At 37.8% G+C, this 20,989-nt stretch overlaps 1 protein-coding gene across 4 annotated transcripts in view; it reads right to left on the bottom strand.

Annotated features, from left to right (window-relative positions):
• The window catches only part of PTPRD (protein tyrosine phosphatase receptor type D), a 1,361,199-nt gene that overhangs the window by 1,043,074 nt on the left and 297,136 nt on the right, over nucleotides 1–20,989 (bottom strand). For all 4 annotated transcript variants that reach the window (XM_081945773.1, XM_081945775.1, XM_081945774.1 and 1 more), the window contains exon 4: nucleotides 20,417–20,490. The gene's annotated coding sequence lies outside the window, so the exon portion shown is untranslated. The remainder of the gene's footprint in view (nucleotides 1–20,416; nucleotides 20,491–20,989) is intronic.

Raw genomic sequence — 20,989 nt, forward strand, 5'->3', positions numbered from 1 at the left:
GAGGTTTTAAAGTTACTGAACAGCTACGATTTTTTTCTTTAGTCTGTTATGTTTGTTCCTTCTGAATGTTTACAATTTTTCTTTTTTTTTTCCCCCTTTGCTTTTAAAATGTTGGTGGCCTGTAAATTTAGTAACTGCTCAGACAGTCTTTGTGATTCCCTATTACAAAACAGAACCCAATGACTGAATTGTTGGCCTTGAGCAATGGTCTCTACACTGTTAAAACAGAAGTTGAAGTCAACTAAGATGTTTACTATGATTTATATACCTTGTAAGCCATAATATCTGGGGACATTAGGTTGCAATCTCTGTCCTGGGTTAATATGTCTAAATTTATAAAATTAAAGATTGTATCAGAGATATCCATCAGCTGTTGAATAGTTGCAGCAGTCCAATAAACATATTCTCACTAGATGTTTATGCACCTTCAATTTTTACCTAGAGTATTACGTATTGTAATACTTTGAATATCAAGAACATAAAATTGCAGAGCAGAGCAAAAAGAAGAGTCAGGTTAATGCACCCTTATATTTTCTGATTGATGTCAGGTCTAAAAACCAAGAAAGAGACATGGTGATTCTTCTAAGCATATTTCTTTATTGTTCCACACTTATAGACAGAATTTTGCCGAACTGAAGCATTTGTTGTGGTCCGGTGACGGCCAGCGGAGCTGGCAGCAGAGTCAGACAGTGAGGAGGTTGGGGAGGAACATGGGCCAGTTCTGGAGTCTGGGGAAGGCTCGGACAAGGGCTCTGCATCGGAGGCAGAGAGGAGGCTAGGGACATCTGGTAGTTATGTGTTACAATACAATACAATAGTAGAGTTGGAAGGGACCTTGGAGGTCCAACCCCCTGCCTAGGCAGGAAACCCTATACCGTTCCAGACAAATGGCTATCCAACATCTTCTTAAAGACTTCCAGTGTTGGAGCATTCACAACTTCTGGAGGCAAGCTGTTCCACTGATTAATTGTTCTAACTGTGTTGTCTCTGGAGCCTCCATAGTCTGACATCAGCGAGGCAGAGGAACAGGGGGAGCCTGTTCCCAGTGCATGTATGCACAGAGCTGCCAGAAAGCAAGAAAAGGGGTGACTCATGAGTAAGGATTGGAGATGATTGGCCCCTCCCATAAGACATAAAAGAGGAGCATATGGACATGAGCCTTTGCAGGAAGAAATTTTATTTGTTCTGATCGGTTCAAACTCTGAGAAATTCTGTTTGACCTGTGCTCCATTTGGCCTTGCAAAACTAATTGGCAATTAGGTCTCTGGCAGTGTTTCGAAGGAGATAAAGGTGGGTGCTTATCAGCCTTACCCTGAAAGACTGTGGCAGACTTCTGTCAGACTCTTCACAGACTGGTTGTGAATCATTACAGGCTGTGAATGAACATAATTCACAGTCGTTTAAATAAAAAGAGGGTTTTGGGGACTAAATGTGTGATTTTTACTGTCTCGGGAAGCCTAGGTAAGAACAGCACTCTACTGTTGACATCAAACATATACTTTAGCTTAAGAGAAAGAAGGACTAGGGGAGACATGATAGCAGTGTTCCAATATCTCAGAGGTTGCCACAAAGAAGAGGGAGTCAAGCTATTCTCCAAGGCACCTGAGGGTAGAACAAGAAGCAATGGGTGGAAACTAATCAAGGAGAGAAGCAACTTAGAACTGAGGGGAAATTTCCTGACAGTTAGAACAATTAATCAGTGGAACAGCTTGCCTCCAGAAGTTGTGAATGCCCCAACACTGGAAGTCTTTAAGAAGATGTTGGATAGCCATTTGTCTGGAACGGTATAGGGCTTCCTGCCTAGGCAGGGGGTTGGACTAGAAGACCTCCAAGGTCCCTTCCAACTCTACTATTGTATTGTATTGTATTATTGTATTACTCCAGGCCTAGTGACATGTGATACATCTTAAGCACAAGGAAGACCTTGAGAGGAGATAATAAAGCATCCATATTTAAGCTGCTATCCTATATACAATTATGAGAGTTTTGCTGAACCAATAGATCTGCAGAGCAGGCATGTCTAGGCCTGCCTTGTTATCATTTTTTTAAAAAAAGTAAATAAATAATCAAGCTGTCTGGGGCAAATGACTGTCCAAGCCTTGCACAAATACCAAAGCATTAGACAAAGGAACACTAAGGAAAAGCATAATTATGAAGATTCTATATTAGGATCTTATGCAACTTAATTCTGAAATTATTTAACTTGGTGTGAATGGAGAATGACAATATTGCGATAGTTAATTCTGAAATTATTTACCTTGGTGTAAGATTTAATGTGCAAAAGAAAAAAAGTGTAATTGAAATTGTTAAGAAAACCCAATTTACACATTATATTTAAGATATGAACTTTTACATTCCTACCAGGATCATTAATTTTAAAAAAAAAAAACACGCCAAATATATTCCTAATGGAAGGCACTTGCCAAACATAAAGATTGTATTTCAGAATTCATGCGAGGGTAAAACCTATTTTAGTTACCTGGTCTTGTTTTCAAGTAAATACATATATCAACTGTAAGCCTGATTAATACCCGTGAGACCACTTCCTGACCTTCCTGTTGGTTTATTCAATAATAAACCAGATTATCCTTCTGCAATGTAGAATGCTAAGAGTGAACATTCTGTCAGAATCCAATGGAAAAAAAATGTGGTAATAATTTGACAGCACATTTTATTTTCAGAACAAGTTATTTGTGTGCTGCTGACTACTGCATAACCTCATCTTACAACTCTGCATTAAAAGCTCCAGTACTGTCTTATTTATGCATGTCAGGAACTGTGGTACTTAACCTATAGCGAAGCCTCAAATAAATTACCCTAATTTCCGACACGGAAATATGTAGAAGCAAATGCATCTGTTAAGGAAACCGCTGTGGACCGTAGAAGAGAACTGCCACCATAAAATGTCATTTTGCTTCATTGTGGAATACAAAATATTTTATTACACTCATCACAAAGTGCTCATAATTACTAATGGAAAGGAGAATGAAAAAAAGCATCTTTTTCAAGTCCCTTAACCTGTAGCCCAGAGGTCAGATTCATGGACTAAAAGCCTGTCACAGAAAGGGTGTAGTGAAATGCAAGGAGAAAGTGAAGAAATATAAAGTTGTGTGTTAGGGTGTGTTTTAAATACAATATTTTACCTTGCAATAAAAGAGATACAGACATAACGTTCTGGGACATAACGCTCACACAGGGAGGGACTTCTCCTGGTGCCGTCCACTAGGCAATGCCAACGGGCGACACCAAGGAGTAGGGCCTTCTCTGTGATGGGCCCAACCCTCTGGAATGACCTCCCCCCCGACATTAGAACCACTTCTGACCTTCATCCTGTTGTAATTTTCTTCTTTTAAGATCAGAGTCATAATGGCGGCTGCAACACAAACAGCACTTTTATTTAGCATAATCTCCAGTTCCTTTCCTTATATACACTGTACGTAAGAAATATCACCACCCAATCTACCCGTGATCGAGAGGTAAGGGAAATTAGTCACATTATTCCATTATTACCCTGTTTTAGCTTTGTGCCCACAATGTTAAAGCACTAATGGCTCCTTACCAGAGCTATTCCTCAATTTTGATGGACCATCATTTAAATAGACCCATCCTGATTGCTTCTGCTGTTCTGAAGAGGATGTCAAGTGAGGTGATACCTGCTTCATGAATAAGCTAGTTGGACTTTTGATTGAGGTGGCAGTAAAGGTGATTAAATCAATACATAAGCCCACATTATGCTATATAGGCAGACATGGGTTTGTGACAGGAATCTATCCATGTGCAAGAAGAATAAAGTTGGCAGAAAGATATACGGGGAAAGTGCTGGTCTTATTTATGCATTAATTTGGAGAACACCAGCCAATGTGTGGTTGTGGCTGGAATTTGGGGTAAATGGAGAAGAAGAAACTAAGAACTAAAGAGATGGGATCAGCCTAAATAACCAATAAGTGTCTGCCTGATCTCACCTACTACTGATATTCTGCTGTCACAAGTGGCAGAATATTATAGATTTTAACCCCTTCCGTCTGGTATTGGACACTGCCTACTTAAGAGCAAAAATAGTAATTTCGCATCAATCCGCTGCACAACATCTGTGCCTTACTTCAAGGGCCAGGAATAAAATGAAGCAAAGCCATGGGGAATGGGGAAGAAAAAAGGGATTGCCAAAGTATGCAAGGTTTCAAGAATAGTTTCCCACTATATGAAAGTGTACAAAACCTAAGATGAATGAAACTGATCGATTCAGAGTTATTCAAAGGGATGCTTTTTAAATGTCCACATTATGTTATGAACTACACTGCTGCACAAAGTAATAAATACCATGAGGAAATTCAGGAAACAGGCGAAAAGATACATGGATTGTAAAAAATGTCTGCTTCTACTTTCTCTAGACTATAATTCAATTGTATAGTGTAGTGTAACCTACACAAAGAGAGGAATGCTCCCGTAACTTAATAGTAGAACCAAAGAAATGCATAGCATGTTAATCTTGATTTATTATACAAAATTGGGAAGAGATCCATTTTGCTAAAAGTAAGTAGCTTGAGCCAAGTGGGTAGGTGGGTAGGTCGGGACGGAGGGAGACACACACACACACACACACACACACACACAGAGAGAGAGAGAGAGAGAGAGAGAGAGAGAGAGAGAGAGAGAGAGAGAGAGAGAGAGAGAATTTTATGCAATGAAACAGATTTGAAATCTATTGAACATGAAGAACTACGTTTCAATTGCTTTCAGAATGCCCCACTCCCATCTTACAGTATGGTATTCAAAATGAAATGTTTTATTATGATAATCTTCAACAGAGAAAGTTAAGTTTAGCATTGTCCAAAACAGATTACCAATGTGCTGTATTTAATTCTAAAAACAAATATATATTGCAAGATCTGATTTATTGTAATATAGAGAAGCTCCATTCCTAAATATCAGTATTTTCAGCATTTGCTCATATTGTCTATGATTCTTTGTAAGCCTTTGTAAGCAGTGCTACTCTTTGATTATTTGAGAACTTCCACCTTGTAGAATTGCAGGTAGCAAGCAAGTTACTCTAAGCTGCTAGTGGCAATTTTTAATTTGCCACTCAAGTATGCATTCAAAATTAGACCATGCTGGAATAAATGTTCTGAATTCTTAACATGAAGTGCTGGTGGAAATAACTGTCCATGCTTTGCACAGCAGAAAAATGGAAAATCTTTTAGAATGATAAGCATTAGCAACTTTCATGTTAGATCTCTGACAGCAGATTTGTCTCAAAAGGGGGGGGGGAAATCACATAATTTATTTACTTTATCATTTTGGAACATGGTGGCAATATATTTATATAAGCTTTCCATTTGGGCTGTATGAAAATAGCATATTACAATACTTCAAGAGAAAACAAAAGCAATTATGTCCATTTTAATAATAAACTAAGAAACCCCACTGGCTGCACCTGATTTTCAAAACCAGATGTTTTCAGACTCAATCTGTAGTAACTCCAGTTGCAATGATATGAGAGCTCCTGGAAGTTAATAATACCACATATTAGTCTGGCAAACACCAATTCAGCTTCAGCTGAAAATAGAAAAGGAATATAAAATACAGTCTGTAAGATTCCGGCCAAGTTCCAAAAATGGAAATTTGTAGAAGAAATTATAATACTGCTTGCTGGTTTAGCTGTAGTATTTCTCAGTGCCAAAGACACCGGAAATGTAATTATTTGTTAGACAAATAATTATATATTTATATGAGCAAAGATATAATTGATTATTCTGTGCAAAAATTGGAACATCATTTAAAGTAATGATATCATTACAACTTCACTCTTTTTATTCTATTTCTTACTGACTTCTTACTGTTAATTATTCCCACTGAATGGAACATTCGTGAACATTGTTATCTTTGTGTAACTGAGTCACTCAATACAGTTTATTATTATGCATGGGTTTCTTCATTGATATTTTTCCAACAACTCCTATTTCCCTTTTATTGTTCTTACCCATTGACTGGTAAACACACACACACATCCCGCGCATTGAGTGTTTCATGAATGTTTTAACATGCTTTTCTTGAATAAAATTCAATCTCTTTTTGTGAGCTGCATGTTGTCACCAGAGTTAAGGTTCATATTAGCTCTGGGATGCATTTAGTTTATTTTTTTTAATTAAAAGACCTTGTTTGCAATAGTGGTCCCTGCTGGGCAATAGCAGTGACGGATGCTGCATTTGCTAACAAAATCCTATGAAATGAGTTATGATTCTTTATGTTTTACTAACCCGGGGGTTCTTCTAAATTACATTTTCTGAAATAGAAGAGTACTTAAAATTCAGTTTCTATTTTCATTGTCAACGATATCAGGCACAATTTTAGATTTAACACTATCAATCCATATTTTCCTTCTTACACACACATGCCATTGTTAGAAAGCAAAGGAAGTTCTGAAAAATACAAATTGAAAGGCAAGAATCAGAAATCAGAACAGCTACCTGTGCAGACATTTCTGCTTTCATATATCTGTCCTTTATGGCACATCACTCTGTGTTAAATAGACAAGTCAAATAATTTGAGTTTTTTTTTTAGAAAATAATAAATTTCTGAAAGAAGTTGATACAATAAATAAAGTTCAGGGTAAAGCTACTTTAACTAATTCTCACAGTGTTGTCTAATGTCTATGTACATTTACCCATGTTGTATGGCTGCAGAATTAATATTATCCTTCTTATCTTCTTTACTACCCTCTTCTTATTAGTACTTATGATTATTATTGTTGCTCTAAAGGTACACTGGGAGTTTCTGCACCGGAGATGAATTCTTTGTGTGTCTAATCACACTTGGCCAAATAAAGTATTCTAATTCTAATTATTTACACTCATACATGCACACACATATGTGTGTGTATGTGTGTGTTTTTAACTTTGTATAGTAAACTTATAGATATGAAAATTAATTAATAACATGGATAACTAAATTTATCATAAAACAAGATAGTTAACAAATCAAATATTAAGGCTGGATTGAGGCACAGGTCATAGCATCTGATGTATTTTGATGACTGCTGTGCAAAACCTGGTATGTTGTAGCAAGATTAATGTCTGCAAGCAGCAGGGAGGTATAAAATTATCTTGTGCACCTGGAGTATTTATATAATATTGTTGAGAGGAGGCTAATGCAAATATTTAAGTAGAATCCATACCTTCCAACCATGGTAAGTTTTTTTTTATGCTGTCTCATCTACTCTACAAGAATGAGACAGTTTATCCTAAATTATTTGAAATTGTAAAGTAGGTCCCCCCACCCCCAAACCCCCATTTAACAAATGGCAGTTTCAGGATATATAACATGCTTCTCCAACTAATTTTCAAACAAGGTTCAATCTCCTAACACAGCAAGCCATACAAACAGCAAACACTGTTGGAGCTATTCGAGACGTGAGCTGCAAAAATGCTGGTGACCCAGTAGATAACAGCAAAAGTGAGGGTTTTCACATGTCAACCTGTGTATTTTTGAGAAGAAAGGAATGCAGGCACTGTGTCTTTTTGTATCGAAAGAAAGGGGTGTGAAGAATTGCAAGGACAAAGGAGGAGGTCCAATCAGAGAAGCTGTGAAAATATAGGGCATATTTGTGGTTTGCAGCAAAATCTGACTGGAAACATGTAATGGTGTCTCCTTTAGTAGCAAACAGTTCTGAAGTGTGAGGAATTCTGTTGGGAAAAGGTACAAACCACAATCAAGAATATTGTCTTCCCTGTAGTTCCAGGGAAGCTATTATACAAACACAGACAACACCATAATTTAACAAACTAACTTCTTCTTGATTACTTAATCCAGTGTTTCACAACCTCTGGAAGATTTAAGATGTGTGGACTTTTAACTCCCAGAATTTCCCAGCCAGCCACCAAATTCTATACTAATATGTAGATCTCTGCCTTTCTGTGTATCTAATTTCTAGCCAGTTGTTTTGTTCCCCTTCATTGCGTGAGTTATAACAAAGTCATTGGCCATCACTGAAATTGAATACTATTGTCAGCTGCTGTTGAAGTGTTAGTGTCATACTGCTAGAGGTTTTTCTTCATATGATATAAATCACAAACCTAAAGTCTTCATAAATTGTTTTATTGCAGAAAACTAACTCATATTCTGTACTTCTAAGTATACAAATTTTGTATACTTGTTTTTATTTTCCCACCTTATTCTACAGTCCTATTACATGTTTACAACTATTTCTGTCTTATTTAATCTAATTTTTAATATCTATATTCCTATTGCTATGTTTCTAGCACTATGTTTTCTTGACATAGGACCATCCTAACTATTTCTAAGTTCTTTAAAAAAAATCAGTAGTCAATTTCAGTACATTTGCATGAAAAACTTTTTTTCACTTTTTTAAAAACTTGTAAAGCTTTATTTCTGTCCCACTCCCGATCCTCTCTTTATGGTCTTGCTTTGTGGGTCTCCGCACTTGGCTTGTTGGATGTTGTGAGCTTGCTTTGGGTTGCAGACTCTGGTCAGGCCCCTTTCCTTCTCCACTTCTCTCAGCCAACCTTGCAGGTCCAAAAATTACAGGTTTTTGTTGTTGTTGTTGTTGTTGTTTTGGTTATTTGAAGACAGCTGCAGAAGGACTCGCTTCAGAAGTTTCTCTTTCCCGCTTCTTCCGGTTTGATTCCTTTCTTGCTACATGCAACACATTCTTGTTTTGCAAACCCCACAAGTAAGGGGAAGATGTGCAGCTGTTTTAACCCTCCTTCCATGACTCTGAAATCCAGGAGGGAGGGAAAAGGAATGCCTTCTCACTCTGGGTGGGAAAGTGGGAACAGGAAAAGGAAGGTCCTGTACTGGATTCTTTGGTGCTCTCCGAACTTGGTTGTTTTCTTGCTAGCACTGATAGTGTTACCTAGTTTAGTAATGAAACATCTGATAGAAAATAACCAATGTACAGTTCAACCCTGAGCTACAAATATGCTCTTCTAAGGTCCTCTATCCATTGTGGCTGGCTGGAGACCCTCCTTGTCTCTTGTTACTTGCTGGGATTGATCCCACTTATTTCCCATGCTAAATTGCATTTGATCCTGATAGGTTCTCCGTTGACTTGGCCCTCAGTCTTCATAGGACAAGAATCCTCCAACACACTCATGTGCCATCAATATTTTTCTGTTATAAATGCAAATAAGGGATTGTGGGATCCTTTACACTGCTCCAAGCTAGATGGTTTTCTTGCAGTCATTTCATTACCAAACTAGCTAACAACATCAGTGGTATAATGTTATCTAGTTTAGTAATGAAGTGTCCGCAAAAAAACCATCAACCTCAGAGAGCACCAAGGACTTCACTGTTCAACCCGTAGTTACAAATATTCTCTTCTATCAAAATCAGGAATCCTCGTGTTGCTTAAAAATCCTAGGTTCAGGGGAAGGAGGAGAAGGTGCTCGCTTCCAGAGAAAGGCGGTTTTTTTCATTCTCTTTTTTCCCCTCTTCCCTGTGACTGACAGAAGCAAAGTTGGAGAAACTTGCTTTGTGAGTGCTAGTGCACCAATGGGAAGGAGAGAGCAATGATGAAAGAAAACAAAGAAAACAACTCTCAAAACTCCGCTCTATCAAAAATCTAGACAGGCAGACTAAGGTAACGTTAAAGGTCCTCCTCACACACATGTGCTAGTCATTCCCTACTCTAGGGGAGGGTGCTCATCTCCATTTGAAAGCCGAAGAGCCAGCACTGTCTGAAGATGTCTCCGTGGTCATGTGGCCAGCATGACTAAACACCAAAGGCATACGGAACACTGTTACCACCAACCTATTTTTCTACTTGCATTTTTACATGCTTTCGAACTGCTAGGTTGGCAGAAGCTGGGACAAGTAACGGATGTTTACGCCATTATGTGGCGCTAGAGATCGAACCGCCAAACTGTCAACCTTTCCATTTGACAAGCTCAGTGTCTTAGCCATTGAGTCACTGCGTCCCATCCACAGGCAGACTAGTGACAGATAAATTTACTATAACATAGCATCCCACACATCAAACTCCCATCATGCACAATGACATTTTCCTCATTTTGTGTTAAGCTAAGCTCTACATGCTAGCTAGAGAAAAGCACCACAATTAATCCTGGTTTAATTTTTTTTTTTTCATTGTAAGGACAAGAGGAGAGCACTTTTAATGGTATGAAATGTCTAAAATACTTGATATCTTACCTAGTTACTTAGTTCCACCAATAGCATGAGTGAGTTGTTTTGTGATAAACGTTCACCCCTAAGTACAAGCTTAGTGACGTGATTCATGTAAATTTTACCAACATGAAAGTAAATAGAAAGTATATGATGTTTGCATATGGGAATACAACAAAAAACCTATCACCCTATTGTGAAAACATACATCTGTAATATTCTAACTGCATATGAAATCTAATTAACAGCCCATGACCTGGCACATTTGGAGGGAAAAATTAAATAATTGTTTAGCAGTTATAATAGGATAAATATAATATTTTCATATATGAATAATGAATGATTTTATAATTGGAACTGTACAGTAGATTGGGCTTCAGCCTCTGAAATTCTTTCACTTTCAAAGTAGTTATTTGTAAAACCTGCATAAGCATAAAACATCTAGTATTATTAGGTTAATAATAACCTTAAGTATTAATAATAATTAAGTATTAATAGTTAATAAGTATTAATAACTTTTTATTATTACATATTTTTATTTGTGGACAGTTAAATTAATAGTTCAGGATAGTTATTTGTAACAGCTGATCAGAAGTATTTGGGTTGTGTAAAGTGCCTTTGATTTGCCTGAGGCAGGTGTTTCACTTTATGATTTTGTCAACAAATTATGTTGTCTCTTTGTGTTGAGAAAGCACAAAATGTAACTGCTTTCCTCTTAGAAGTGAGGGTCCATCCAGCTGTAATGGAGGGACCGCTTATCAAAGTAAGTAGCCCCTCAAAGACCCCCAAAGGCTAAATACATTTATAAGATAGCTTTAGATACTGCAATTGCAATTTAGGTTCTATGTAATATGCAATACCTAAGAGAAGATAGAGTACATAACAAATATGATGTTTTTTCAAAGAGATTGACAATTGAACAGTTTTTATTTATCTTTTTGTCATAGCACTGCTCTGAGATTCTGATTTGAAGGACAAAATGTGATTTGGCGTGTTTATGCATGCACGTAAAGCCCCTTCCAGAAAGTGCTTAAACAGCTGTGTCTTCTCCAGTTTGCACGCTGCATTCCACAATGGTTGCGTAATTCTGAAAAATATGTGTTTTGTTTAAGATATGTATTATGTCCTCACATGCTCCAAATAACATTTTGGCCTTTGAATGTGGGATTCCCCCTCCCCCCAGCATGATTCTCTACTTCCAATTTACAGTGAATGTGGGATTTTTTCCCCCAGCATGATTCTCTACTTCCAATTTACAGTGTTATCTGAATAGCTCTGTTAAACATGGAATTACACATTTTGTTCTCAATTTCATTTCTTCAAATAACCGATTCAGTATTTGCTTCAGTTCCTTTTTCTAAAGTTTCTGTAAACATCAAGAAGGGCTTTCTGTGAATGAAGGTGAATTTATGTATATTCTCACAGAGGAAGAAAAATGTTTATATTGCAATTCTATAATTTGGAGTAACTTTATTGTAGTTGCAATAGTCTCTAATAATCATATACGGAGCCAGACTAAGATAAAAATTAATCCTAAAATAAAGCAGCAGAAAAATATCTGTTGTCTCTGTAATCTTGTGGAATTTTGTATAGCCACAAAAATGATTGTTTCACTATATTTTATGCTATATCTATACTTGGTTAAAATCAAGAGACACTACCTATTGAAAACTATAAGTTGTTGCTAGTTACAGTGGCAGCATCTATAGGATCAGATGGCGGCATCTATAGGATCTTGCTGGTTTTATTGGAATGGAAAAGCAATCTCATGACAATTTGCTGGAGGAGCCTTTTCAGCCATGGTCCCTGCTCTGACCTGCCCTGTGGAACATTCTACCATCAAAGGTGAGATTTGCTCTCAGCCTTCTGGCTTCCTGGAAGGATCTTAAAACTTGGTTTTGCCGGTTGGCTTGGGGCATTGATGGGGTCTCTCTCTGGTGGAGGTGGATGACGAGCTAAGATGATCTATTCCCTTGGTTCTTAGTTAATTCTTCCCAAATGTATTTATATCATATTTATCTTTTTATCATTTATAAGCCTCCCAGACAAGTCATATCCATGAGATGGAGAGAATCTAAACAAACAAACAAATAGATAAATAAACAAACAAATAAAGCAAGAAATCAAGCAAATGTAGTACCAATAGCAACTGGCGGCTTAGGTGCTGTCCCAAAACAGCTGGACCACCATTTGAACACTATCAGCATTGACAAATTTATCACCAGTCAATTGCAAAAGACAACTTGACTCGTAAAAAGCTTGCATTCTGTGACTATAACCCTAACACCGTCAAATATCAATATTTGTCTATTCCAGGTCCTTTGGAAGGACTCAATAGATAAACATGCAAAATCCAGACTCCCTCCCTTGCCTTCCCCCACAAACAATGCTCCAAATGTACATTAGTACAATTGGGCCAAAGTAATCCTTCACAGAACAGATTGCCTCCAGAAGTTGTGAATGCCCCAACACTGGAAGTCTTTAAGAAGATGTTGGATAGCTATTTGTCTGAAACGGTATAGGGTTTCCTGCCTAGGCAGGGGGTTGGACTAGAAGACCTCCAAGGTCCCTTCCAACTCTACTATTGTATTATTGTATAGAACTCCAGAAGTTTACCTCTGCAATGTAATACAGTAAACATGAAAAAAAAAATCAATTTTTTCCAAGGCATGAGTTAATTAAAAGACAAGATAATGCAGACACATTTCTCAATATCCTAGCCAATACAATCCTGGCTATATTCCACTATTGAGCTATTTGTGCAAATCAGATGGTGGATTTGGATTTAATTTGTCCTCTACCTTTAAGGGAAATTGGCAAGTGCAATTAAAGAAAACATTAAAGAATGTCTCAGCCCAAAGTTCTAATTTCTCTCCCTTAAAAAAAAATATAGCTAGAACAACTGTTTCCTGATTCTGAATGAGCTCCATTTATTTACTCACTATTAAAACTTGATAAGTTCTTTTAGTGATGCATATTTTTGGGGAAAGGAAGGATTTCCTGTATTCCAAATGTTTATTTTTATTTTATTTATTTTGTCAAGCATGTATAATTATAACAAATATAAGTATAAACATAATTATGAATACAGGAAATGGATGTGAATAAGTGGGGACAGTAGGACAGGGACAGTAGGCATGCTGGTGTGCTTATGCACACCCCCTTTATGGACCTCTTAGGAATGGGCTCTTAGGTCAACAGTAGACAGTTTAAGATTAAAGTTGTGGGGATTTGGGGATGAAACCACAGAGTCAGGTAGAGCATTCCAAGCATTGACCACTCTGTTGCTGAAGTCGTATTTTCTGCAATCGAGTTTGGAGCAGTTTACCTTAAGTTTGTATCTATTGTTTGCTCTTGTATTGTTGAGGTTGAAGTAGTCATTGACAGGTAGGACATTGTAGCAGATATATTTTTTTGTATTATGCTGAGATCAGGCCAAAGACAGAATATTCTAAGTTGTCTAAGCTCAAAATTTCAAGCATGGTGGTATAAGGTATTCTGTTGTGAGCAGAGGAGTGGAGGAATGGAGTCACATCTATCAGGGTAATCTTCGCATCCTATTTTCCCACAAAGATGCTTCACTAGCCATTTTTAAAGGACATATTCTTAAGACATCAACTTCATCTTATCCCCACTCCATGGTGGAGTAAGCCTCCATACAAATTTAGATATTACAGCATAGGGCTGGTATTTTTTCTGTTCTTGACACAAATCTTGTTATACCTTTGATACCTTCCAAATATTGATGATACAAAATCAGGGAATAGGATCTGGCCAGCTCCTATTGGGCACTTGAAGCTCATATAAATGTCAGCCTTATCTCCCTTCTCTCAGCATAGCCATTTTGGCTTTGCAGGATATACTGGTTTCCATCAAGGGAGGAGGGGGGGTGAAAGAATTAGCTTTAGAAATATTCCCTTTTAAATGGTTGAAGAAGCTGTTTATTTCTGTGAGTTTTCCAAGACTATGTGGTTTATAAAGAAAAGTTTGATTGCCCATGTTGGAGAATACCATATGTTTCATCCTCTGTGGAATCCAAATAAGTAAGTGGATCTAAATTACCTTACCTCTAAATAAATGTTTTTGAGGATGGTGCACTTGGGATGGAGAAGTGAGCCCATTCTTGTGGTGGAATCACTGGCTAGACTGGAGGGAAGTGTTAAGAGGGAGGCAAGTTTAGTGTCTTTAGACTGCTAAGAGTGACAAAGGCCTGACCTGTCCCAGAATCTCATAAGCGGTTCTGTTTGCTTGTGCTTCACAATCCTCTACATATCATAAACATAATATACTAATTCAATATCGGGGCCATCTGGTATTGTGATAAAATATTTTCCCAAAGATCTTAACTATCATCTGGTATAATCTGATGATCCAGTGCTCTTGAGCACATGAACAAAACCTGAACAAATTTTGACCAACATCTAGGCTAACTTTTCTACTCAACTGTCAAAACTCACTTTCTCATCAGCCCCAATCCACGCTGAGGACAGTGGCTGGTGTTTGCTTTCCCCACTGGCAGATGTTGCTTGGTAGCAAGCAGAACTAGGGAGTGGGACTATTGCTCTCTTTATGCATTGACATTACAAGGACAATACCACTCCTTACTGAGATAGGCTTCAGCAATGCAGTCACAATGTAGGCAGACATTTTTTCCCTCTAGAATCAAAGACTGAAGAAAGGCAATTTAAGTACACCATGAAGAAGAGAACATGCATTAATGCACCTTTAATGCATGTGAGAATGCACATGCATTAAAGATCCTAAATAACTTTGTAGATATCAAAGTTCCAAATAAGCTTTATTGCAATATGAAACCAGCCTAATTCCTCATTGTTCATTAAAACAACAAGAGGGAAAAGGAAGAGACAAAAAGTCTCTTGGAAGGTATGGAAGGAATGCATAGCAGCCAGAGAGAGTTTGGCTATGTAGTGAATAACAGTGCTTTTATGGTATGCTTGAAAAAGGAAGTATACTTGTCATCTCCCCTAGCTCTCTGTTCCTTTATGAAGCGCTGAATTAACATACAGATAGTTCTTGCTTAATGACCGGTCACTTAGTGATCCATCACTTATGATGGATCCCCAAAAGATTATTACAACTCAGATTCAAAATTATGATGGCTGTCAACCCCCTCACAGTCACATGATTGCACTTTAGGCCCTTGACAACTGCAATTTATGATATTTTTGGCAAAAACTGAGACCAAAACCTCCCCCCCCCCCAAAAAAAAAAGCCATTGGGAACATTGGGAGTTTGATATATACCAACAAAATCTACTAGGCATCAAGCCTACCTAGAATAAATGATCTGCAATCTTTATGATTTATTATAAACATTTTTTCTGTCCCCTTTCTCTTTCCTTAAGTAAGAATACCTGAAAAGGCCAAAGGTAGAATTATTGTACACCTTAAAAGGATGCTATATTTTTCTGCATACAAAATAAACATTATCAGTAGTCCAAGAAGACATTCCCTCATTAGGAATGGGATCATTATCATAGTCAAGAACAGTATTAGTATCCTTTTACATTTGAACTTTGTTTATTCATATTTATTTTATTTGGTTACAAATAAAACCAAACAATATTAGAATTAAAAACAGTATTGCAAACCCTACAGCTTCAAATTAGTCAGGAGCAGCTATATCAGAACAACAACAAAAACCTAGAGGAAAAGTCTTTTATGTTCTTAAAATGGAAATCTGTAATCTTATATTCTCTCATCTGCCAAATTAAAAATGTTCAGTATATTATTTCCTCTGAGAGCCAGAATATTTAGAAAAGAAGGAATAAAATGCTACACCAAACCTCTTCAATGTAAGTTCTGCTTGCTCTAGGAATGGGTGAATCTGTTGACACATATTTGCAGTGCTTTTCAATTAAATATGAAATGTGCACACAAAAACACACGTTGGACACCCATTTTCTAATATACATCATTTTTATTCATACTTTGAGAGAAATGGATTACAAACTTCAGAAAAGTACGGTTTGCTCGACCCCTTGTGGCTACCATAATGGTTTGCAAATTAAAAAAAAACAGCAATGGAAGAAAAGTAAGATCAGAAACTCAACACAAGATTGTGATATGCATTCGAAAATAAGAGTAATTTTATTCAATGGAGTTTTATGCCAAATAAACATTCTTCACATTGCTGCCATAGAACCTCAATGCTCATGCATAATATAAAATGGTGGGCATTGTTAAGCAATGTTTAGCAGAGTAAGCTGGAGAAACTGTACTACCTGAATACAGGTATGACCTGTCACACAGTAAACATTCAAAGTTACAAAATAGGATGCAAAATAGGTACTAGTGATCTGGATTCCAAGTGCTAAAGGTCGCCCTTCCCTCTGGGTCACATATTTTGTGCACTTCTCAACCAGCCTGCATTTATAGCATTTTGTAGCATTCCACGGTCATGTGAGCATGACTGATGACATTTTTTTTTTGCCAGAAACTATTTCTATTTTGTGGCCAAAAGAACATCCGCTGCAGACAATGGGTTCACTTACTGATTATGGCATTCACTTAACAACCACAGATTCATTTACTGACCATTATGTCATTAATATAAAATTGGGTTGGTCATAAACTGACCCAGTTTGTTTAATAACCAGCACAATTTGAAACTTAATTCCAGGCTTAATTAAAAGTCAGTGACTATTATTATACAAAGCCATAATTTCTTCCCCCTGGGTTGTCCTTTTATTTTGGATCCGCAGTTCTCTTTTCTGATCAATATTGAGCATCCTGTCAGCCCTCAGGCTGCCATCCAGGGGGACCCTGTCCATCACCATGCCCACCATGCAACGCTGCCACGTTGATGTTGCCTCTCTGATGTCGATTGAGCCTGTAGCTGCATGTGGCTCTTCTACTCGGGTGCAACTGCCTCCTCTGATGTAACTCTTCTATTCGGGTGCAACTGCCTACTCTGATGTGACTCTTCTGCTCAGGTGCAACTGCCTACTCTGATGTAACTCTTTTGCTCGGGTGCAACTGTCTCCTCTGATGTAACTCTTCTACTCGGGTGCAACTGCCTACTCTTATGTGACTCTTCTGCTCAGGTGCAACTGCCTACTCTGATGTAACTCTTCTGCTCGGGTGCAACTGTCTCCTCTGATGTAACTCTTCTACTCGGGTGCAACTGCCTACTCTGATGTGACTCTTCTGCTCAGGTGCAACTGCCTACTCTGATGTAACTCTTCTGCTCGGGTGCAACTGTCTCCTCTGATGTAACTCTTCTACTCGGGTGCAACTGCCTACTCTGATGTAACTCTTCTGCTCAGGTGCAACTGCCTACTCTGATGTAACTCTTCTACTCGGGTGCAACTGCCTACTCTGATGTGACTCTTCTGCTCAGGTGCAACTGCCTACTCTGATGTAACTCTTCTGCTCGGGTGCAACTGTCTCCTCTGATGTGACTCTTCTACTCGGGTGCAACTGCCTACTCTGATGTGACTCTTCTGCTCAGGTGCAACTGCCTACTCTGATGTAACTCTTCTACTCGGGTGCAACTGCCTACTCTGATGTGACTCTTCTACTCGGGTGCAACTGCCTACTCTGATGTGACTCTTCTGCTCAGGTGCAACTGCCTACTCTGATGTGACTCTTCTGCTCAGGTGCAACTGCCTACTCTGATGTGACTCTTCTGCTCAGGTGCAACTGCCTACTCTGATGTAACTCTTTTGCTCAGATGCGGCTAACCAGGAAAGAGGCTATGATGACACTGAGTGGGGGTGTGGCTGGAGGTGTGGGCCATGGTGATTGGTGATGGTGGGTGAATGTCATCTGGGTGGAATTGTGGGTGGAGCTAGGTGGGTAATGGTATATATATGGGTGATGGTGTTAACTTGGTTAGAACTGACTTGGATTTGATTACCTTTGTATCATTGTCATTTAGTGCTGGTTATCACGTAGTTTGTTAGATAGAGATAAAAGTTTTTCACCAAACAAACTGAATCTCTGTTTATATGCAACATGAACGCCAGAACGTGACACATACCCTATAAAGAATATAAGCCTGCTTTTTGAACAGTATCTTAAAATTCTGCCTGTTTAATTATTTGAAATGGGGTTACATTTCATAGTATTTGTTTTCAGACATCTTAAAAATAATATGTGTGTTTTTTTTAAAAAGAGAGGGTTATCTTTAATTATTATATTTGTTTTTATCAGGACTGCGCGACTTCATTAATATTAAAAAACATACAAAAATGAAATTGAAAAATTATTTAAATTAAAAAAAGTATTGATGAATGAATGACTATGCTAGAGTTAGTTGCAATTTTAATGTATCCAAGAGATGAATGAGTCTCTTGTTCAAAATGCATAAAAAGTCACACAACTGTAGACATCACTAATTATAGCAGGCCCAGACAAGTTCATTTGGAGATAAAAATGGGTATGTTGCAAACACAGAAGCATTTTTAAGCAGCAATTGCATATTTCAAAAGGAAAATGGAGATGGAAAATGTGCAGGGGAATTGTATAGATACACAGGAACAGATTAACAGCTTTGTGTGGTCTGATAGTATTTAGCTAGATCAGAGATGTCAAACTCGCATCGTCACGTGACATAGCGGGACTTTACCCCCTTTGTTAACCCAGGCGAGGGCGGGGCCAGCACATGACGCACCTCACACATGGGCCACAAGTTTGACAGTCCTGAGCTAACTCATTTTTTGCTGGCTAATATTGTCAGCTCAATCTGAATGATATCATTCCTGAAGAAATTTTGAAGCCATCTTGATGTGAATTAAAGTTGTGGGACCTTCCTTTGTTAGGTTAAAGTCTAACAATATACTTTTTCTAGGTTCATTTTTAGTGGGAACTTAACAAAACAAATTGTAAGAATTCCGTGAACGTAAAACAAGGAAATGTGTAAGGTAGCAAACCATTTTTTAGAAATCTAAGATTCAATACAATCCCACACCAATAGGGATAGGATAGAGGAGGACAGATGTTGTGTAAGATGCTACATTTTCTCTGTGGTCACCCCTTTCTCTTTTGAGGTTGATCTTTTCATGTATAAAATCATGGTTTATATGTACTTAAGAAATGTATTTGCAAAAGTTCTCACTGTTGTTTTTGATTACAAAGCTAACTAACCGTGAAGAACATTTTCGGGTTTTTACAATTGGGAATCTACTCAAAGTGTTTTTCACCTTTTAGACTCTTGTACTAGCTTCATGCCTCCAGGACATTCTCCCTGGGTTTGTTATCTCTGACAATACTTACATTATTTTTATTTGATTGGCTCACTTTTTATTTTATTCATTTATGCATTTCCTTATCTGGGAAGACAACCAAGAACTCTAATTGCTATTTTGTTGATTTGATAAGTTATCTGGAGCTCCCAATGGTGAGGTAAGGTTGAATATATCTCTTTCTCATTACTAATCAAATATATTGAACATTGAGACTTAAGATAAAGGTAAAGGTTCCCTCACATATCTGTGCTAGTCGTTTCTGGCTCTAGGGGCAGTGCTCATCTGTGCTTCTAGGATGAAGAACCAGCTGTCCGAAGACGTTCTTCATGGTCATGTGGCCGGCATGACTAAATGCCAAAGGCACACGGAGCACTGTTATCTTCCCATCAAAGTGTTCCCTATTTTTCTCCTTGCATTTTTACATGCTTTCAAACTGCTAGGTTGGCATAAGCTGGGACAAGTAACGGGAGCTCACTCTGTTACGCGGCACTAGGGATTCGAACTGCTGAACTGCTGACCTTCTGATTGAAAAACTGGTCTCTTTCCAAAACCAGGGGTAAGGGATTTTTAAAATAAAATCTACTTTTTTGCCACACCTTTTGAAGCATTTCTGCAGACTTGGAATCTTTGAAACGGAGTGGAAATTTCTTTACTTCTAAATTCTTTTTCCTTGTTAAGTGTGCAGCTGAGAGCAAGTGAACCATATAGGACACATTCTGTTCAATTAAAAACACTAACTTATTGAACGCTAGGCTGTTTAAGCATTTCCTTTCTCTACATTGTTACACTAATAATGTTTTCCCCAAACTCTAAAGATTCCCTTACTATTTACAATAGGGCTATACAAATAAAAAGTGCCCCACATAGCATATCTTATTCCAGCTTTATGCTTCTTCAAATTAATGTTCCAGGCACCAACAAAGTAAATTAATTTTCCAAAATGTAATTTTTGTCTTATTTTATTGAAAATGCTTTTGAATAATGTGGATCATGACTCTTTTACGGGACCAAATATGAATGTTTCCATTAATTAAAAAAGAATGAAAAAGTACAAAATAAACAACTTACCACAGATTCTGTTTTCAACACCCAAAGGTATCGCTGACTGGAGGATTAGAAATCCAAGACATCTCAAGATTTCCCTGTTAAAGAATTCAAAATTGTTTAAATGCCATGTGTAGCCATTAAGCATTAAACATTAAAAACTATCAAATATTACAAAGTGGATTAATGCAGGATATTGTACAGTACAGGCAGCCTTATTTTAAAAAAGGATACATCATCCTTCTAATATAATGTTAATGGTAAAGGTAAAGGTTCCCCTCTAGTGGTGGGTTGCTAATATTTTTAGTATTGGTTCAGGCACACTCCTGCATGCGCAGAAGCATCTGGGTGGGTGGGCGGAACCTCCTGCTGCGGCTACTACTGGTTCACCCAATCTGGGCCAAACTAGGAGCAACCCACCTCTGTTCCCCTCGCACATATGTGCTAGTCATTCCCGACTCTAGGGGATAGTCATCTTCATTTCAAAGTGAAAAAGCTAGCGCTGTCTGAAGACGACTCTGTGGTCATGTGGCCAGCATGACTAAATGCCGAAGTTGCACAGAAGGCTGTTACCTTGCCCCCAAGTTGGTCCCTATT

The sequence above is a fragment of the Natrix helvetica genome, assembly GCF_964273705.1.
Source record: "Natrix helvetica genome assembly, chromosome: 2".
Lineage (NCBI taxonomy): Eukaryota > Metazoa > Chordata > Lepidosauria > Squamata > Natricidae > Natrix > Natrix helvetica.